The sequence below is a fragment of the Garra rufa genome, chromosome 16 (assembly GCF_049309525.1).
Source record: "Garra rufa chromosome 16, GarRuf1.0, whole genome shotgun sequence".
Taxonomy (NCBI): domain Eukaryota; kingdom Metazoa; phylum Chordata; class Actinopteri; order Cypriniformes; family Cyprinidae; genus Garra; species Garra rufa.
The window spans coordinates 45,856,829-45,876,237 of record NC_133376.1 but is presented as its reverse complement, the minus strand read 5'-3'; the positions used below and the strand labels follow the sequence as shown (position 1 = coordinate 45,876,237).

Below are 19,409 nucleotides of genomic sequence, written 5' to 3'. Positions count from 1 at the left end.
TAGGAGCTGAGACCTAGTCTTAACACTTAAGAACTTTTATGAATCACTCTTTATCTTAAGTCTAGAAATAAGAGAAAAATTACGTCACTCTTAGAATTTTGAAACACTTAAGACTAAAATTTGACTCTGAGAAGCTTTATACATACGGCCTCTGGTTTATGTCTTAATATTCATGAATGTCAAGTCAAGTCAAGTCACCTTTATTTATATAGCGCTTGTAACAATACAGATTGTGTCAAAGCAACTGCACAGTATTTAAACAGAACAATAGTGTGTAAGTAACGCATTATTGAAGATAATTAATTTTCAGTTAAAGGCAGTTCATCAATGAATTCAGTGATATCATCGTCAGTTCAGTTCAAATAGTATACGATATCGCTGGAAAATGTCCCCAACTAAGCAAGCCAGAGGCGACAGCGGCAAGGAACCAAAACTCCACAGGTGACAGAAATGGAGAAAAAAACCTTGGGAGAAACCAGGCTCAGTCGGGGGACCAGTTCTCCTCTGGCCAGACGAAAGCAGCAGTTTGTACCAATGTCCGATTGTAGAGAACTCATCAGGTTCCTGTGGTGTAGCACCGATGGCGGTCTAGGTTGGCGAGGTCTTTAGTGATTATCCGTCTCTGGAGCTCATCTGGTTGACATCCACGGCTATTGAAGTCATCTCCAGGTGGTGATACATGATCTAAGCTGGGTGCGGACTGGATCCGGGGGACTGCAGTGACCATCTGATCCGGATACAGGCTGGGTCTGGTGGCTACGGTGACCTCGGAATAAGAATGAAACAGACTAATATTAGCGTAGATGCCATTCTTTTTACGATGCAACGAGTGCATCAGATGTTATGGGAGGTGTTTTCAGTTCCGGCTGACCTAATTAATGCAGCCTAACAATGCTTTAACGGATTTGAATTATAGGAATGTGTTAATGTTTTATGTGTAAGCCAGGTTAAAGAGATGTGTCTTTAATCTAGATTTACACTGACAGAGTGTGTCTGCCTCCCGAACAGTGTGAGGTAGATTGTTCCAGAGTTTAGGCGCTAGATAAGAAAATGATCTGCCGCCGGCAGTTGATTTTGATATTCTAGGTATTATCAAATTGCCAGAATTTTGAGAACGCAGCGGACGTGAGGGACTATAATGCGATAGAAGCTCGCTCAAGTACTGAGGAGCTAAACCATTGAGGGCTTTATAAGTAATTAGCAAGATTTTAAAATCTATACGATGTTTTATAGGGAGCCAATGCAGTGCTGACAGAACCGGGCTAATATGGTCATACTTTCTAGTTCTAGTAAGAACTCTAGCTGCTGCATTTTGGACCAGCTGGAGTTTATTACTAAGCATGCAGAACAACCACCCAATAAAGCATTACAATAATCTACCCTTGAGGTCATGAACGCATGAATTAATGTTTCAGCATTTGACTTTGATAGCATAGGTCGTAATTTCGATATATATTTTTAAGATGGAAAAATGCGGTTTTGCAAATGCTAGAAATGTGGCTTTCAAAGGAAAGATTGCTATCGAATAGGACGCCTAGGTTCCTAACTGATGACGACGAATTTACAGAGCAGCCATCTAGTATTAGACTGTGTTTTAGGTCATTACTTGTAGAGGTTTTAGGTCCAATAATTAACACCTCTGTTTTTTCAGGATTTAACAGTAAGAAGTTATTCACCATCCAGTTTTTAATATCAGCTATGCATTCTGTTAGTTTTTCGAATTGATATGTTTTGCCGGGCTGTGAAGAAATATAGAGCTGAGTATCATCAGCGTAACAATGAAAGCTAACACCATGTTTCCTGATGATATCTCCCAAGGGTAACATGTAAAGCGTAAAAAGTAATGGCCCTAGTACTGAGCCTTGAGGTACTCCATACTGCACTTGCGATTTAAATGATACCTCTTCATTTATTGCCACAAACTGATGACGGTCTGATAAGTACGATTCGAACCAAGCCAGTGCACTACCATTAATGGCTATATAATTTTCAAGTCTATTTAAAAGAATGTTTACATTTACATTTACATTTATTCATTTAGCAGACGCTTTTGTCCAAAGCGACTTACAATTGGGAATACAACAAGTGATTCATCCTAAGGAGGCAGATCAACATAGGAAGTGCTCAAAAATACCATATGACAGGCGTTGTTAGATGAGTACGGGCTAGAAAGGGAAGATCAGGAAAGAGAGGAATTTTTTTTTTTTTTTTTTTTTTTTATTGAGTCAGATAGTGTCGAAAAAGATGGGTTTTCAGCAGTCGCTTGAAGACAGTAATGGAGTCTGCGTTCCGGATGGGGGTGGGAAGATCATTCCACCAGGCAGGGACGTTGAAGGAGAATGTTTTGGAAAGTGATTTCATGCCTCTCTGTGGTGGTACAATAAGGCGTCTTTCACTAGAGGATCTCAGATTTCTGGAGGGAGTGTAGATGCGTAGTAGTGAATGGAGGTAGGCAGGTGATGAGCCGGTGGCTGTCCTATAGGCCAGCATCAGTGTCTTGAATTTGATGCGAGCCGTAACCGGTAGCCAGTGCAGGGATATGAAGAGAGGTGTGACATGGGCCTTCTTGGGCTCATTGAAGACGAGCCGTGCTGCTGCATTCTGAATCATTTGTAGAGGCCTGATTGTACATGCTGGAAGACCAGCTAAAAGAGCATTGCAGTAGTCCAGCCTGGAAATGACCAGGGCCTGTACGAGGAGTTGTGCAGCATGCTCTGTTAGGAAGGGCCTGATCTTTCTGATGTTGTGCAATGCAAACCTGCAGGATCGAGCAGTTTTAGCTATGTGGTCTTTAAAAGTCAATTGGTCATCAAAGATTACACCAAGATTTCTGGCTGAAGTCGATGGGGTAATTGTTGATGAACCTAACTGGATGGAGAAGTCATGTTGTAAAGTTGGAGTGGCAGGAAAGACAAGGAGCTCAGTTTTAGCTAGATTGAGCTGAAGATGGTGTTCCTTCATCCATGCAGAGATATCCGCCAGGCAGCCAGAGATCCTTGCAGCTACTGATGGATCATCTGGTTTGAAAGAAAGATAGAGCTGTGTGTCATCAGCATAGCAATGGTAGGAAAAGCCATGTGCCTGTATGATGGGGCCCAGAGATGTGGTATATATGGAGAAGAGGAGGGGTCCAAGAACTGATCCCTGAGGAACCCCAGTGACCAGTTGATGAGTTTTGGAAGCCTCCCCTCCCCAGGCCACTCTGAAAAACCTGCCAGAGAGATAGGATTTGAACCAGCGAAGTGAAGTCCCTGTGATGCCCAACGATGAGAGGGTAGACAGAAGAATCTGGTGATTTACCATGTCAGATGCTGCAGATAGGTCCAGCAAGATGAGTACTGATGATTTGGAATCAGCTTTTGCAATCCGCAAGGCTTCAGTGACAGACAGTAGTGCCGTCTCAGTTGAATGGCCACTCCTGAACCCTGACTGGTTAGCATCCAATAGGTTGTTCTGTGCGAGAAATAAAGATAGCTGGTTGAAAACAGCTCGTTCCAATGTTTTTGCTATGAACGGAAGGAGAGAGACAGGTCTATAGTTGTCTATGAGTGAAGTGTTAAGTGTAGGTTTTTTGAGCAGTGGGGTTACCCGGGCCTGCTTAAATGTAGTGGGGAAAGTGCCTGTGAGAAGAGATGTGTTGATGACAACCTGATCTCACAGAATTCCGTGTAAAGACCACGGACCCTTAACTCCAAATCCGTGTTTGAGTCACGGAATCGTCGAAAATTCCGTGATGGGTTCACGGAAGAGATACTAATGTAAGTCAACGACAGGCATCAGCCGTGGTCCTCGCACGGATGGATAACCGGGTTCAACTATAAATGCGTCTGAGTCACTCTTTTTACGTGATCCACACACGGATTCACTGGTCCGGCACCGGCTCTGCCTCAAATGATGTCGTTTTTGGAAACGTATTTTGCCTATTACTTTAAATATTCTGGCCTCTTTTAGACCTGCTTCAAATATACTTAAGGTGAAATATTTTTTTGGTTGAGCGCTAGCTTTCTCTTATCGGCTCAAGTTCCATGATGATATCACGGAATCTTTTTCACCCTCACTGGACTTTATTTAGACCAAAGTAGTTCGTTTTGACTCTAGAAGTCTTCAAGAAGTGTCTGCGATGGCAGTTAACATGTCAGCCTCTCATCTACCCCTGTTTTTATATAATTCAGTTCGTTTGTAGCCTTTTGCTTTTTGTGAATTTCCGTGGCGGCATCACGGAGTCTTCCGTAACAGACACACGGACAAGCTCGGGTCTCACACAGTGGCTTGTGGTTAGTACCCTAATGTTGCTTCATTTAAAATAATGACCTACTGTACGCTTCATCTGTCATTCAGCAATTTAAACTGATGGGCCAACAAGACCGAAAATGTAGGCTGTAATGCAAATGTGAGTAGCCTATAATTTTGAGTCTATAACTGAAATCCGTGATGGGACCACGGTGGCCAATCCGTGGGTGACGCACAGATTGTCCAACAGCTGTCTTTTCTTAACACATAACACGAGCTAAAGTGTGCTTGAAGATTTAACAATACGATGTTTACTATAAAATTACCATCCCTGCAATTATTTACTTTTTTACTGTAAGTTGGGCGTCTCTTCATTAACGCATATTCTGTAATTCTAATCGTAATTCTAATAAACAATATCACACTTATTTTTATTGTGTTTTTTATTGATCTCGTTAGTGTCGTCTTTGCTCTTTCCTTAATAAGCCAGCTGTACTAATAAAATTAATATGATTTTGCTGCAAGGGTTATCTCCTGATTATTTTCTGAAGCTTACATTTTTATGTCTTTTATTTATTTGTTTAATTATTTATTGCTTTGTGTCAGTTCAAGCCATATATGTGTTAAAGAAAAAATAGAACAAATGAAAAAAAAAGAAAATAAATATTTTTCGATAGTGGACGCCAGCAATACCCATGATCCTCAGCCTCCGTTGCTATGGAGACGGTGGCAGTCTGCTTTGTGATTGGGTGAATTCTCCTCATTGCGCTTAAACCACTGTCCAGGTAAGTTACTAGGCTAATAATGAATGATCACGTTTTGTTTAAATGTTATAATGGATCCTGTTATGTACCATTAGACTCGCGTGGTTTACATGTTAAGACAACAATTAAAGCCCGAACAATGGTTTCCTCATTATCAGCGAAAAAACATGTACTTGTGAAGTTAGGCTTGCTAAACGGGTCTTGCTAACTTCAATATAAGCTAACTCTAGTTTAAGTTATGTCAGCTGAAGGGTAATTTAGGGTGCAGCATTAACCTTATGTTTTAATCGTATCCAAAATTAACAATCATCCAGCTGTAGCTATGCCTAATAAAAACAAACGTTGTGATTGATGAAAGGACAATGAAAGACAAATATATGACACACATGGTATGTGATCATCTCCAGGTAATCAATAAAGTATATAAATAATGCTGACATAGCATTTATTAAAGTATGGAAACTATAACATATATGTTCTGCCTTATCCTGTGATACAAATAAGAAAAATATAGACTACAAATTATGGGTAATTGTCCAGCAATGTAGTCTATTTAGCCAATTAAAAGTAAGATTTAAAAAAAAAAAACTGTCAGTGTAACCGGGGAAAAAAAAGTGTTATGGTATTATTATTACATTTGACATCTCTGATTTGACCTTCTGAAATGTTGGCTACACTCTGAATGTGTCAGTAATAACAATATAACTTGGCCTAACGTTACTACATATAACACTGCCTTTAAATCTGGGATGATTATCTTGCGTATTATTAAGCATTTGGGAATCTCTCACTTTTTAAACCTTATTTTAATATAACTACTCTGCACTACATAATTAACATTTTCTGTTCTCCCTCCAGATCTTGTCAAAAGAGTCACCTCACCTGTCCAAATCTAGATAACCTGATTTAGTCTGTCTGTCTGTATCTGTTTGTGTTGCAATGGCGACCAAATATAAACTTGACCCACAGGATTCCCACTACCGAGATGGGAAACGCATGGCTCTTGAACTGAAACTAGACCATGTTCTATCTGAAGCCAGGGTAAGATTTTTTTTTTATATACCTCAATTATTTTATACTTGAACATGCAAATGGGGGGAAAGGACCTTTTAAGGCATGGCAAGACGAGGGGGAGGCAAGAAGGGTGATGCCAAGCTTTAGCTCCAGGTTTTAAATGAATTATGTAAATGGTGGACCAAATCAAATTAGAACACTGTAATGAATTGTTTAGAGTTCAAAATGTTCCAATATCTAAAAAGACATTAAAAAGTGCAAAAAAATCTTTCAGTGGCACTAAAGGGGTTATGCAAAACAGACTTCCCTATTCTGCTGAACATGCCTCGTTAGTTATGAAGGTGTTTTACTCAAGTTGCCTTCAAAGTGGACACTAAAGATGACCATAACCAATTTCCATCACATATGTGAATTGATAAATAAAAGTGTTTTTATTTTTATTATTTTCATAAACATTTATATATAAAAATCTAATAAATTGTCAACAATACTAATTGCTAGCTCGTTTAACTGATTACCTTAAAGTCCACCGATATCGCTATTATTTAATATGGCTATTAACACGTTCTCTGACAAGCGGAAGAGATGAGACCTGTTTTCTGGGTTTGGTCAGATGATGTTCGACATATACCCTGTTGTAGATAAGACATTACCAAGTACTTAACAGAAATATGTCTTATTTCTCGGTTGTTTAATTTTGGGTTGAAAAAAATCAAAACATGAATGCAGTGATAATCTAACATGCTGTTCTTCTGTTTTACAGTCACACAACCTCCTCTTGAGTGCTCCTGTCATCCAGTGATGAGGTTCCACTTACTGTACCCTCAGCTCAACTAAATCTTCAAGAGAATTTTGTGAATCACAATGATGAATCTAAAATCAGTGATGAATCTGAATGGATTTTAGATTCATCACCGTGATTTACCAAATTCCTCTTGAAGATTTAGTTTTGCTTAGGGACACAAATCTGACAGTGCTGTAAATGGATTAAGAACACAATTTAGTAAAGTTCACAGCTGGTTTGATAATGAATCATGAAATGGTGTTTATTCTAAATATTGATCAGTGGGCTTTTATTCATATTTTCTTTACAGAAAAAAATATGGAGAGGCTCTCTGATATTTTGGCGTCTTATCCTTCTGCTGAAGCTCTGCATCATCATGGTCTTTTCAGCAACAGAAAGCCTCAGATCGCTGGAAAGAAGCTAGACCATACAACCTAAAAAACTGCTTAATGCAAATAAGGCTGTTGGTCGCCCATTGTGTTGGCTTTGCCATGAGCCTGCTGTTATTAGGTTGGTTTTCATAATTATTGAACTTTAATTAGCCGTAACAAAGACAGACATCTTTTATTTTTGTCCTCCACAAACCAAAAAAGTTAGCTGTTACAAAGCTGTAACATCCTTTGCATCCTTCCAGCATGAAGTCCAGTCAACACAGCTGTTTGGAATTTAGTGAATTCGACAAATGTAAACAATGTGTGATACCAAAGCCACCGGAAGGCAATCCTGAAACCTTTAGCTTACCATTCACACTGTGCAGAATTACCTAACTTTTTATTTTTTAAATGTACTTTTTTTGTTCCAAGGGAGTTTTCAGCCACTATATTCCTTCCTTTCAGGAACGCAAGCCTTCGCAGAGCTGCTGGAGCATCACACTAAGACTGGAGGAAGAGTAAGTGTAATCATTTTTTCATATTATAAAATTTCTTTCCATAAGCAGACATTGTCACATATACTATTTTGTTCTATATATATTCCAGACTGGACAAATCAACGGTGATGCACTACAGCACAGCTTCTTAGAGTTTTCATATGCTTCATTTGAGGAAGACCAGCTCTACTGTGGTGCTCCTTTTACCTGCCCAGCCTGCACGCTGGAAATGTTGGCGGTTTTAGCAGATGGAAATAGAAATCTGTACCGCTTTCGGCGAGACACAAGGTCTTTGTTCCTGTCTTTTTATTGTTACTTTATATATTTAATGGATGGTTTTCACATTTTTCTTTCTTCCTCAGCTGTGATGACCCTGGCTTTTTTGAAGGGCTCTTTGTGGCTGAAGACAGTGTGGTGTCTAGATTTGTTGACACCATTCAGAAAGCTGTGAGAAATTTAAGTTTTAAATAAAACTATATGAGTCCAACAATGATTTCCTTCAACTACTTCTGCTTACCAACTACTCCAAAATCGATAAATGCTATATATTGTATAAAACCATTGCTTTTATTTGATTGTTATGTTTGTTATTTGTGTCCTAGACACAGGGAAAAGGCACATGTGGGGACTCCCAGTGGACAGCAGCGAGGGACACGTCAAGGAGGGCTTCTAAATTGGATAAAGAGGGGATGGCGGTTGCTGTGTGTTGCCACAGATTCCTTCTGAAAGCCCTTAATATGTATAGGGGGGAGATACTTGCCTACCCTCTGTAAGGTAAGTCCCCTATTAATTGTTTTGTGTATCCTTTTGTTGTGTGCACTTGGGCTGTTTTTGAACAAAGTCCTGATTTTTGTATAACACTGATTATCAGACTTGTCAGAGACTCCGGGATGAAACTGCAATGCCAGCTGAACTAAAAACAGAGTGGAGTCACAGTGGCTTTCTGATGTGAAGGAATGGGCAGCTGGCGGTAAGCATAACCAGATAAAAGAAACAGCAAATATCCTTTTCCAATGCTATCTGAAATTTTGATATTAAAGAGCAACTAAATATAATAGGCTGATTATCTATGGATTACAGCAAACTACATCATATGTTCTGCCACATTTATGTTGAGTATTTCAGTTTCCCTGCAGGAAGTTCGATGAAGTTGGATATAAAGGAGTTTTAAATGTGAACACAAATTCAAACACTGAAATGGTTCTGTGTTGTTTAACAGTGAATTTGCTGTCACTATTGCTTCTACAGAGACACCAGATACATCTCATGCTAGGATAGGCACCACACACAGAGGCTTTACCTTAGTGTGAGGCAGAGGAAGCAGACCCTTTACCGTCAGAATGGTATAAATATTTAATTTAATAGGTTGATATATTCAAGCTACTGTATGCACCCTACTCCACCAAAAATAATATTAGTGATATTATTATTAGTGGTAACTAACGGTGAGGTTGTAGATTGCAACCAACTCCCCTCACCTCTTCCTCTCCAAACTGTACCAGAACTACTGTGGGTGACGAGAAAAAGTAAGCAGAGCCAGTGTTAGTTTGTCTGTTGTGGGCTAATGTTGGAACATGGTGGCTTCTGTGGTAGGGGACCATATTTAGATAACTGCCCATTATTAAGTAATTAAAGTGCAGCAATTTCTTTTCTTTTTTTTCAGGAATGTATGTTATCCCCTAAATGTTACACACTGGATCTTTGAGTTTTCTGTTTGTAAATCTAAATTGAAATTTTCACATACTTCAATTATCTTTTTTTCATCATTGATCAAATCATTTTTTGGGTGCAGTATATTTTTATATATTTATTGAAATATTGAGTGCTGTCACAAACCTTTACCTCCTGTCTTTCTAGACAGCAGCAAGCTTCGCCACCACCTTTGAAGGAAACTGACAGAAGACAAAAAGCTCCTTCTTCAGGAGATGGAGATATACAATAGTATTGTACTAGACTCTGCCACTAACATTGATGTAGCTGTGGTGGACCATTCCCTGACTGGAGAGAGCACTGTGTCTCAAATATGGCCGTGGGAGGTTCATGGCAGAGGTATGTCAGACATTAGATGCTTCATATTTTTTTTTTTTTTTTTTTACAGTTCTGCTTTATATAGTACACTGAACTAAGACATGCATGTGACATATTGAGTGTTGTAATTTTAGTTTAGTGGCATATTTTCCACGTCCTTTTTTTAAAAAACTGATACAAAAGAAAATGTTTGTAGTTACAAAACATTGCAATGCTATTATGCTCATGAATAGATTGTCTCACGTATACATATAACTATTTTTGATTCTTAGCAAACATTTCAATCCTGAAACAACTGCATGACCAAGTGATGTTGACAACGCGACTGCAAGAGTTGAAAAAGCATTTTGGTGTTGGAGATGGCACAACACTTCGCATGCTCAAGAACAAGATACCTGAGGAGGGTAAATTGAATAAAAACATTTTTATAAAAACATAATTCATATAAAAGTATGAATTAAAACACACACACACACACACATCAGTCTTGGTCGTAGAAATTGGATGGAGTAGAACATTTATTGCTATGTTTGCCATGGTCATTTGGCTTGCACATAATAACAAGGGGACTACAGTTCAATATGTTAACAAGTCAGAAAGGATTTAAAGTGTGTCATATTTGCTTGAGAGATTTTTGTACTGTGGATGTTACATGAAAGCTGAAAGCAATCTTGATATAACTTGAATGCCACACAAGGTGTTACTTTAGCACAACTGTAGTGAAGAAGAAAGATGTTAGCTATTAGACATTGGTTGCAACACAAATGCTTTTCTGCTGCTTTGGGCCTCAATGCATAAAGTCGCCTCAGTGAGCCATCAGAGTTGATACAGAAGGTAGCCAGGTAATATGACAGAGATACACTTGTCAGCCATCCTGGTTTATAGATTTGAATGGGTGACTCTTTTTACTCCTTTGAAGTTCTTTGGCCTCATGAAGCATTCTTAATATGTACGTTGTCCTTAATGTTATCTCTTGTTTTATTTTGAGATGTAGACAAGGGAAGTGAGGGTGTCTTAAGAAGAAGACTGTCAGAGGTGTCAAGTGGTCCTCCGACAGTACAAGACTGCTTTAGGCCCTGAGGCCTCTGCCCTTCTCAAAGATCAAAGTGGCCTCAGTAGTCCAGACACCAGTGAGGATGAAGAAGAAAACATAATTTAGGTATTTAATTTATTAATATGTATGTGGGGGTGTTCCATCAAGGTAGATTAAGGAAAGTCTGCCTTAGAAACATTGCAAAAATGTCAGCTGGTCTGTCTCAGCTCAACTCAAGCTGACTGACGCTGCCATTGCAACTCAGCTTGTCAGTTTGGTTGTAGAATATAAGGCATGGTACCTGTTTCAACAGCCAATCAGCTTCTAGCAAAGTCAGCTGGTCAAGTCACTAAACTGTCAGCTGGTTGAAGTTTTGGCTGGAGGAAAGAGAGGATCAATGCATCCATTTGTTTAAGAAACAGTTGTGTCTGCATGACACAAGCCTTAAAATGTACCCCACTCTTCAGAGCTGCTTATGTACTCCATGCACAAGCACAATACATGCTTATTCAAGCCTGGTTAAAGAAAACGTTGACTAGACATGGCTAAATAATGAAGTGGAACGGCTTGAGCCTGTAGTGAAAGTCAAGGTTAATTCAAGCCATGCTTTTTAAGAGAACACAGTTTTCATTAGCTGAATTGATTAAATATCCCCATTACTGTTACTCTTCATAATTTATTAGTGTATTTATTGATGCTTTACACACCTTGTTCATTCTAATCTTTTTTGTTTTTCTGTATTTCCCCAGATGGAAGCTACGCAAAGGACTGTTGAAAGAAATGGACTTGCCCAGTATCTGTGTATTTGTAGATACTATGCTGATTCATTTACCACATCAACATCTATATGCATTTTACATTGTTGAATATAAACCTGTCTGTAGACTGCCAAGCAATTTAGTAAGCACATTAATGTTCCTTGAAGATGCACAAAACTTAGTATAGGAAATGAAAGGATGTGACGTGTGACCAAGTATGGTGTTCCATACTCAAGTGCACACACACAGTAGTGAACACACACCCGGAGCAGTGAGAAGCCGTATTGCTGTGGCACCCGAGGAGCAGTTGGAGGTTGCTCAAGTGTCTGACCTCAGTCGTGGTATTGAGGATGGAGAGAGCGCTGGTTATTCACTCCCCCCACTGACAATCCCTTCCTGAACCTGACTCGAACTCACAGATTTTGGATTACAAGTCCGACTCTCAAACTATTATATAGGTGCACCAATCTCAGCCAAAAATGCCTGATTTTAACAGATGTAATTAATAGACTGACATGATATTTAGGTAGTGCATTCAAAATCCTTTAAGAGAGATGTGATTTGATTAAATAAAAAGCGCTGTATGTTTTCAAGTCAGGTGCTGTGCTGATTTGTGTACTGTACTTACCCCAGGGGACCCTGCTGATAGAAAATTAATTCGCATTTTCAATAAACCTGTCTGGTGTTTTTAAGAGCAATAAAAAATCTACAAATATTTTTACATTTAAGAAAATGCATACATTTACATTTATTTATATATTTTTTATATTGACTTAATAAATGTTTGATAATAATATAATTTAATATATTAAATTAATAAATGATACTTTTGACCTGTCCCTTTTCTTTAAATGTGAAGTTTAATTTATTTTTATTTTAAGTTATCCTTTTTCAAAACTTTATTATTTATTTGTATTTTTTTGTGAAAACCTGTATGTATCTAAACTGTAAATCAAGTCATATTTCAGATTAATATTACCATAGACACCCTACCCTGCTTATTCATTCACTCGTGGTATTCATGTTATTTGTGCAGGTCTTATAAATCACTTTAAAACTCTTACATTTAATTTAAACAAATTCTGCAGGTACTGTTATAAGCACATTGTACATTACACTTACATTAAGTACTTGTATAATGGATAAGACAGTATGTAACAGAAAAATGATGTTATGATTTATCTTTATGTTGTATGTTATTACAGTTGACAAATAACTTGATTCTCTGTTCTGTTGGTGCTTCTCAAGTGAAATTAACCATGGCCCAGTGTTGTTAAATACAGCCTTATGGCTTGTTTGACCAATATGCACATACAGAATGTGGTGTATTTTCACTGGTATTGATGTGAACAGCAAAAAATAAAGAATTTTCAAACAAAGATGAGCATTTTATGTTTTCAATTAATTTCCAACACTGTTGTTGACTGATTGCACAAATACTATTTGAACTGAACTGAGCCGATGATGGTGACATCACTGAATCAGTGAGGAACTGACTTTAACTGAAAATTGAGTGTTTACTATTGTCCTTTTGCATTACTGACACACTATTTTCCTTATAAGATAGGGAATTTAATTCTGTAAAGCTGACTTGGCATTATTTATTGTTAAAGGCACTATATAAATGAAGCTAATAACTTTTCCATACATTGTTGTTAAAATAAAATTTGATATGGTTCATACAAGGTAATAGCTTGAGAAAAAAATTATACATGGAATTTTGTTTCCTTTGACATCACACTGCATTATTAATTAATAACTTTATGGTATGTGTTTTTGCTTATATTCAAACAACCTGATCTTGCTTGTAAGAGCTCTTGCATGCCATCATGAAAATAAGGTTCAAAGTTTGGCCATGTCAATTTTACCCTGAGTCATTTTGTAGGGTTCTGTAAAGGTATGCTTGGGCAAAGTCATGTCCATTAAAACATTGTTGTAGGACTAAAGCAAATACATTGGCTAATAAAACAGATTCTGTCATTGTATATACTCTGAAGGTTGGCCACTATTTCCACATAAAAAGGAAACAAACAAACAAAAGGCTTAATTTTATATACTGGGCCTTGAAAGTGCTCTCTAAACCAGGCCTGGGATGGCTTGTGTAAATGAAATGAAAACAATTAAAACTTTGTTGAAGAGCCAAACCAAATATATCATTGGAAAGGTCTTGGCCTGGAGAGTAACATATGTCAGTATGAAGATTCTACATGGCTCCTGCTTTCTAAATACTGACTTTTAAACCTCAACCTCGGACCATATTTGAAGGTTTATAATCCGGCAATAAAAAAGTCTACAGATGTGAGACTAACTGTTATATAGAGTTCTGGACCCCAGCTATCATGTGAACAGTCACTATTGGGAACCAACTGGGGGCACTGTCAAAAATGACCAAAAAGCATTTTTTCCCCATTTAACAATAATTATCTTAAAATCTTATAACACCAAATTTCTTTCCCAACCCCTAAAAACCCTAGCAATACTTGCAGTTTAATACTGCCATCTTCTAAATATGGGGAATTTATCAATGTATTTAAAAACTACAATTCCCAGTAGAGGCACACAATTGAACACGTTACTAAGCGTATAAATCAGCGTCCATATTTGAAGTTCTTTCAGTTTCCAAAGTAGGGTTTGGATTAGGGTTATAAAATGTATCTTTTCTATATATGTCGACAATCTCCAACAGCTGAAACATACATTATATTGCATTTCAGATGATCAATGATCATCATGATCAAGATGAAAAAAATCGTGAGGATGTCAGATCATCTAGGATATTTAACTGTTATTGTAGAACAGCCAAGTAAGGACAGCCTCCAGCGAATTTATAGACTACATTTCCGACTAGACACGCGCGATAGAACTCATTATGGAGCGTACACATCAACCACCATATCTGTAGTTCTTCCAGTTTCCAGAGTACGAATGGGTTATAAAAACTTTACTAAACATATCATCAGTCTCCTACAGCCGAAACATATTAATAATATGATCTGGATGAAAAAAAAAATCGTCAGGATATCAGTTCATCGGGGGTAGCCAGTGCATAAATTATTTTGATTTATGCAGTAAAAATATTATTTTAATTTATGCAATTGTAATTATGGCCTGAATGTTTGTTTAACTCCCTCAGGAATGTAAAAAAAAATCCTCACATAAATATGCCCCATGTAGATTCTTTTATGAACATTTTTCTCAACCATATTACGGTCATTAAAAAAAAAAAATTATAAGTAAAAGTGAAAACCTTTTGCAAGTGTTTGTGTATTTGTGGTTTTATAAAAAAAAAAAAAAAAAAAAAAAAAGTGAAAATACACCAAATGCTCATTTATTGACTAGATTCGTAAAAGGTGATCAAACAATTATTGCAAGGAAATTATAAATTAGACCACATGGACACACCAATATTTGATAAGTAGAAGAGAAATGCATGATATGAAACGGAATATGCTCCATGGAGTTTAGACACGGTGTTGAAGGGGTGAATAGTAATGTTGAGATCTGAATAAATGTGGAGCTCAGCTCCGAGCACAGTGGAAGGACCCCTGTGAACTCAGTACGATGAGGACTGGAGGTGAATGTGGTGGAAGATCTGAAGACATCCATTTGCCTGAAATGACAACTGCCAGCAGTAGAGAGAGGAACAGCTTTAAACATTTTTTGCATGTCTTAAGAACGGTCTGTGAGGTTAAGTTGAAAAGCACAGACAACAGAACATGAAATAAAGTTATATGTTGACTGTAATAACATAAGATACAGTGCAATGTATTATCATGAAATATAAAACATGTTTCCAAATAACATCTGAAAATAAAATTGGGAATAGGTGAATTTCTATTTAATCCTACTAGAGATTAAACTCAATGTCTCAGGTTTATTGTGAGTCACACCTTTCCACCACTACAGAAAGATGATACACGGCTTCAGAAGCAGCACAGAAACAATGTAATAAACATGCAGAAACCAAAATGTAGTTCAAATTCTACATTTTTATTTCTTTTCATTAATTTGAAGAGAATCCTTTGGCTGCCAGGAATGGGCCCACTCCTTGTCACTAAAAACAAAAGAGAATTTTTTTATAATGTTATCTACTGGGGATTTCCAATAAACAAACAGTTTAACAATTGTGAAGCACATACAGTATCATTACAGAAAGTGTATTTTATAAGCATAACAGTTTCTTTTTCCATCTATGAAGGACCACTATTTGCAAAAAAACTGAATACAAAATTTATATATATATATATATATATATATATATAAAAGATCAAATATATTAATAATGCCTGCATTAATTGATAAAGCAGAAAACCAGAAGAGTACATACCATATTGGACAGGGCTCCCAGTCAACCAATATTTCTGCTTTGCCCTATCAAGAAAATAAAGATAAAAAAATAGCTTAAAACACACAGATATACACAATCATTTCATTCTTAGCATAAGGCTATTATGTTTGATTATAGGCATATCAGAGTTTCACTGATACAATATACAATGGGTCATTGTTGGTATTTACAGCATGTGATCATAATTCAAAAAGAATAAACATAAAAAAGTATCTGCCTAACAGTTATGGTATGTATGGTATGTATTGTCAACGCACAAGCAAGTTTGTAAAACATATTTTACAATGCATTCTGTCTACACTATGCATTTGATATATAGCTGTCTAACCTTTCTCACTCTTTCTCTTATTACACTCCTGATGGGGAAAGCCTCTAGGTGAGTGTGGTAGGAGCAATCTGTGAACATTAAAAACATGTTTCACATATTTCTTAGAGTAGGAACAAAATACACACAACTCTGAAGACCTAGTGAACTGCAATGATGACAAGAGATGTTTATCACTAATCAAAAGTTGAACCAGGTTTAACTTGTACCATGGAACCGAACTACTCTCAGTTTCAGTGTGGTATGCTTACCTGAATAACCAAGTAATCCATAACTCACAATTGAAAACACTACACCGCTTTCTCTACTGCTGGGCAATTCATTTTGGTCAAATTTTACACATTAAGCCAGCTGGATTTTAACCAGTGTAAAAAAATCTATGTCAAATTTACATTTACAGGCACTTACTCTTTTGTGGCCTTTTCCTCTTAGGCATATCTCTTGGTTCCTCTGTGGGATAACAGATTACAGCAGAGTCATATATACACAGTGGAGATATACGGTCATATACACAGAGATATACAGAGTATATACAGTCATGGACAAAAATATTGGCATTCCTGCATTTCTGTAAAATAATAAGTTCACTACTTCTCTCAGAATGCAATTACAAATTGTTTACATTGTTTCCAAACAGCAGAGAATAAAGTCAAATCTGAGACATTCTATACAGAACTTCAATAATGGACTGGACAAAATTATTGGCAGCTTTTAAGAATCTTCAAAAATGATTATTTTTCAAGCATGTGTTGCTCCTTTAATTTGTAAAAATTTCAACTACCTGTAGCAATGCATATGTACTTTCAATATAGAAATCACACTTACAACCAGTTAAAATGTGGACAATTTAGAAAAATTGTGTCTATGTGTATTGTGGAAAAGCATGAACAGTCTCAAGGCTACAAGTCCATCTCTAGACATCTTAATGTTCCTGTTTTCGGGTACACAGTACTGTCAAGAAGTTTACAGCCCATGGCACTGTAGCTAACTAATATGCCTGGATGTACACAAATGAGAAAAATTTATGAAAGATTGCAACGAACGATTGATCAAAGAATGGATAAAGAACCTCAACTAAAACAGACCTTTTTGGTAAAGCACATCATTCTGAAAATCTTTTGACAATGAGGCCTTCAAAAGAAAAGAACACTGTCCCTACAATCAAACATGGTGTAGGTTCACTGATAATTTGGGGTTGCTTTGCTGCCTCAGACAGTGGATGGTCTTGACTGTGTGCATGGCATTATGCAATCTAAAGACTACCAAAGAATATAGGGTCCAGTTTCAGAAAGCTGGGTCTCTGTCAGAGGTCATGGGTCTTAAAACAGGACAATGACCTAAAGTAAAAAGCACCAAAAATGGTTTAAGACAAAGCACTGGATGGTTCAAGTGGCCAGAAATGAGTCCAGATCTAAATCACCTGTCAAGAGATCTCAAAACAGCAGTTGCGTAAACCCACTGATGGCTACAGAAAGCGATTCATTAGTTATTTTTTTCACAAAGGATGTGCTGCTAAATTTTAAGTTGAAGGTGTCAAGTTTGTCCAGTCCATATTTGGAGATTTATGCTTGACTAATGAGCACCACCAATAATTACCCTACTAACATAACTTGCATACCTGACTTTTTCTTTTTGCAACTGAGATCAACTGCATCAATGGCAGACCCTGTGAAGACAGCAATGGGTTTGGAGAAAGAAGATTACTCATATACCAAATAAAGCTAAAACACAATATTTCAAATACATCATGATGACAACATCACACAAATTGAGTCTAAGCGAAGGTCTGTAATAAGCAGTGGCTTGTTTCACCATATAAACATTGGCAGCTACTGTTGGGTGTGTATGCAGGTAGAATACAAGACAGTCCACACAACATTAACACCTTTTTGAGGGGCTGATGTATGCTGCTAAACCAGCAGTGAACTAATGTCAGGGAGCTGAAGAGCCTTAAGTGACTCTACGGTTGCTTTAATTATGTTAGACAGGTAATCATCTGGTTTATTTTGTTTCAGGGGGAATTTGTTGTAATGTTTGGTGTTTCTTTTGTTCAGCTGGATACTTTCAAAATCTAGCTTCTCTGACTAGTCTCTCTAACATTACCTCTCCTAGCTTTAACAGCGTAACAACAATGCCATATAAGTGTACAGGGAAAAAAAAACAGGAAGGAGTACAGGAATAATAATTTCAGCATTAGATTAGCATCACAAAATTCTTTTCAACAGATCTAGCACGGATAAATATAATCTAAATATCAGTAATATCAGATGGTCCTTTCTTGTCAATTATCCATAGAATTTGAGAATCTTGTGAGTTTTTTCTTAGTATCATGCTGCAAAAAAGATAAAGCATGAGGCGTTTGAGTTATTTTCCCCTACTTGGTATCATGTGTCCAGCAATGTGACTATTTCACATATCGATGCTGAAAAGATATATCATGCAGCCCTTACCTGCATAAATCTCTATGGGGAAAAAGGCACCAGAAGTCGGGTAACTTTAATGTAACTCATGGTTCAAACAATTCAAGCCTTTACAAATTTCAACTGTAACTCTTTAAATCTGTCCTAATTACCTTGTCCCTCCATAATGTTCCTCTGCTCCACCTGCCCCTCTTTAATGGTCTCCTGCTCCTCCATAGTGCTCATCTGCTCCTCTTGTGTGATCGTGGTCTCTTTCACCTGTGTGGTCCTCACCTCCTCCTGGTTGATGTGTTCTCCAATGGGTGTGAGGTGAAGCGTAATCAGCTCATCATCATTGCCAATGGAATCCTGGTTCCAACCTGTGCAAGTTAAACAACTGTTATGTTTTGCTTACTTAAAACAGGTGCAGCTTAAACCTGGTTTATCTTTATGTTTTAAGTGTTAATCTGTTTAAATCATACAGTGCAATTTTGTGGGTTTGCACATGACAAACTGCAAATGTGGCCAGCTGGACTTTGACATACATGCGTTGTGGTCTACCCATCATTCCCAAAAGTTTTTTTCTCTTTTGGGGACTGATTAAAGAAAGTGTTTAAGGGATGGTTTCATATATTTCAGTCAGCAACAACAGATACTTACAAAAATTTTAAAAAGTCATAGTTCCTCATCCCCGTATTTGAGGAAGTGCTGTTCGGCTATGTCTAAAGATAAATTCATATTTAAAAACTTTAATTGTATGAAAAGACCCAGTATTGTGCTAACAAACGGTGTTGGTTATAGAAAAATGAAAACTTCTCCCAAGTTTCTACTGTCAGGTTAGGAGTTAACTATTGAATT

General features: G+C 37.3%; 1 long non-coding RNA gene across 1 annotated transcript; it reads left to right on the top strand.

Annotated features, from left to right (window-relative positions):
• The first annotated feature begins 6,632 nt into the window (after nt 1-6,632).
• LOC141287899 (uncharacterized) lies at nt 6,633-7,931 on the top strand. The gene is made up of 3 exons (XR_012339576.1): nt 6,633-7,302; nt 7,629-7,681; nt 7,770-7,931. It is a non-coding gene; the product is annotated as an uncharacterized lncRNA (long non-coding RNA).
• The last annotated feature ends 11,478 nt before the right edge of the window (nt 7,932-19,409 follow it).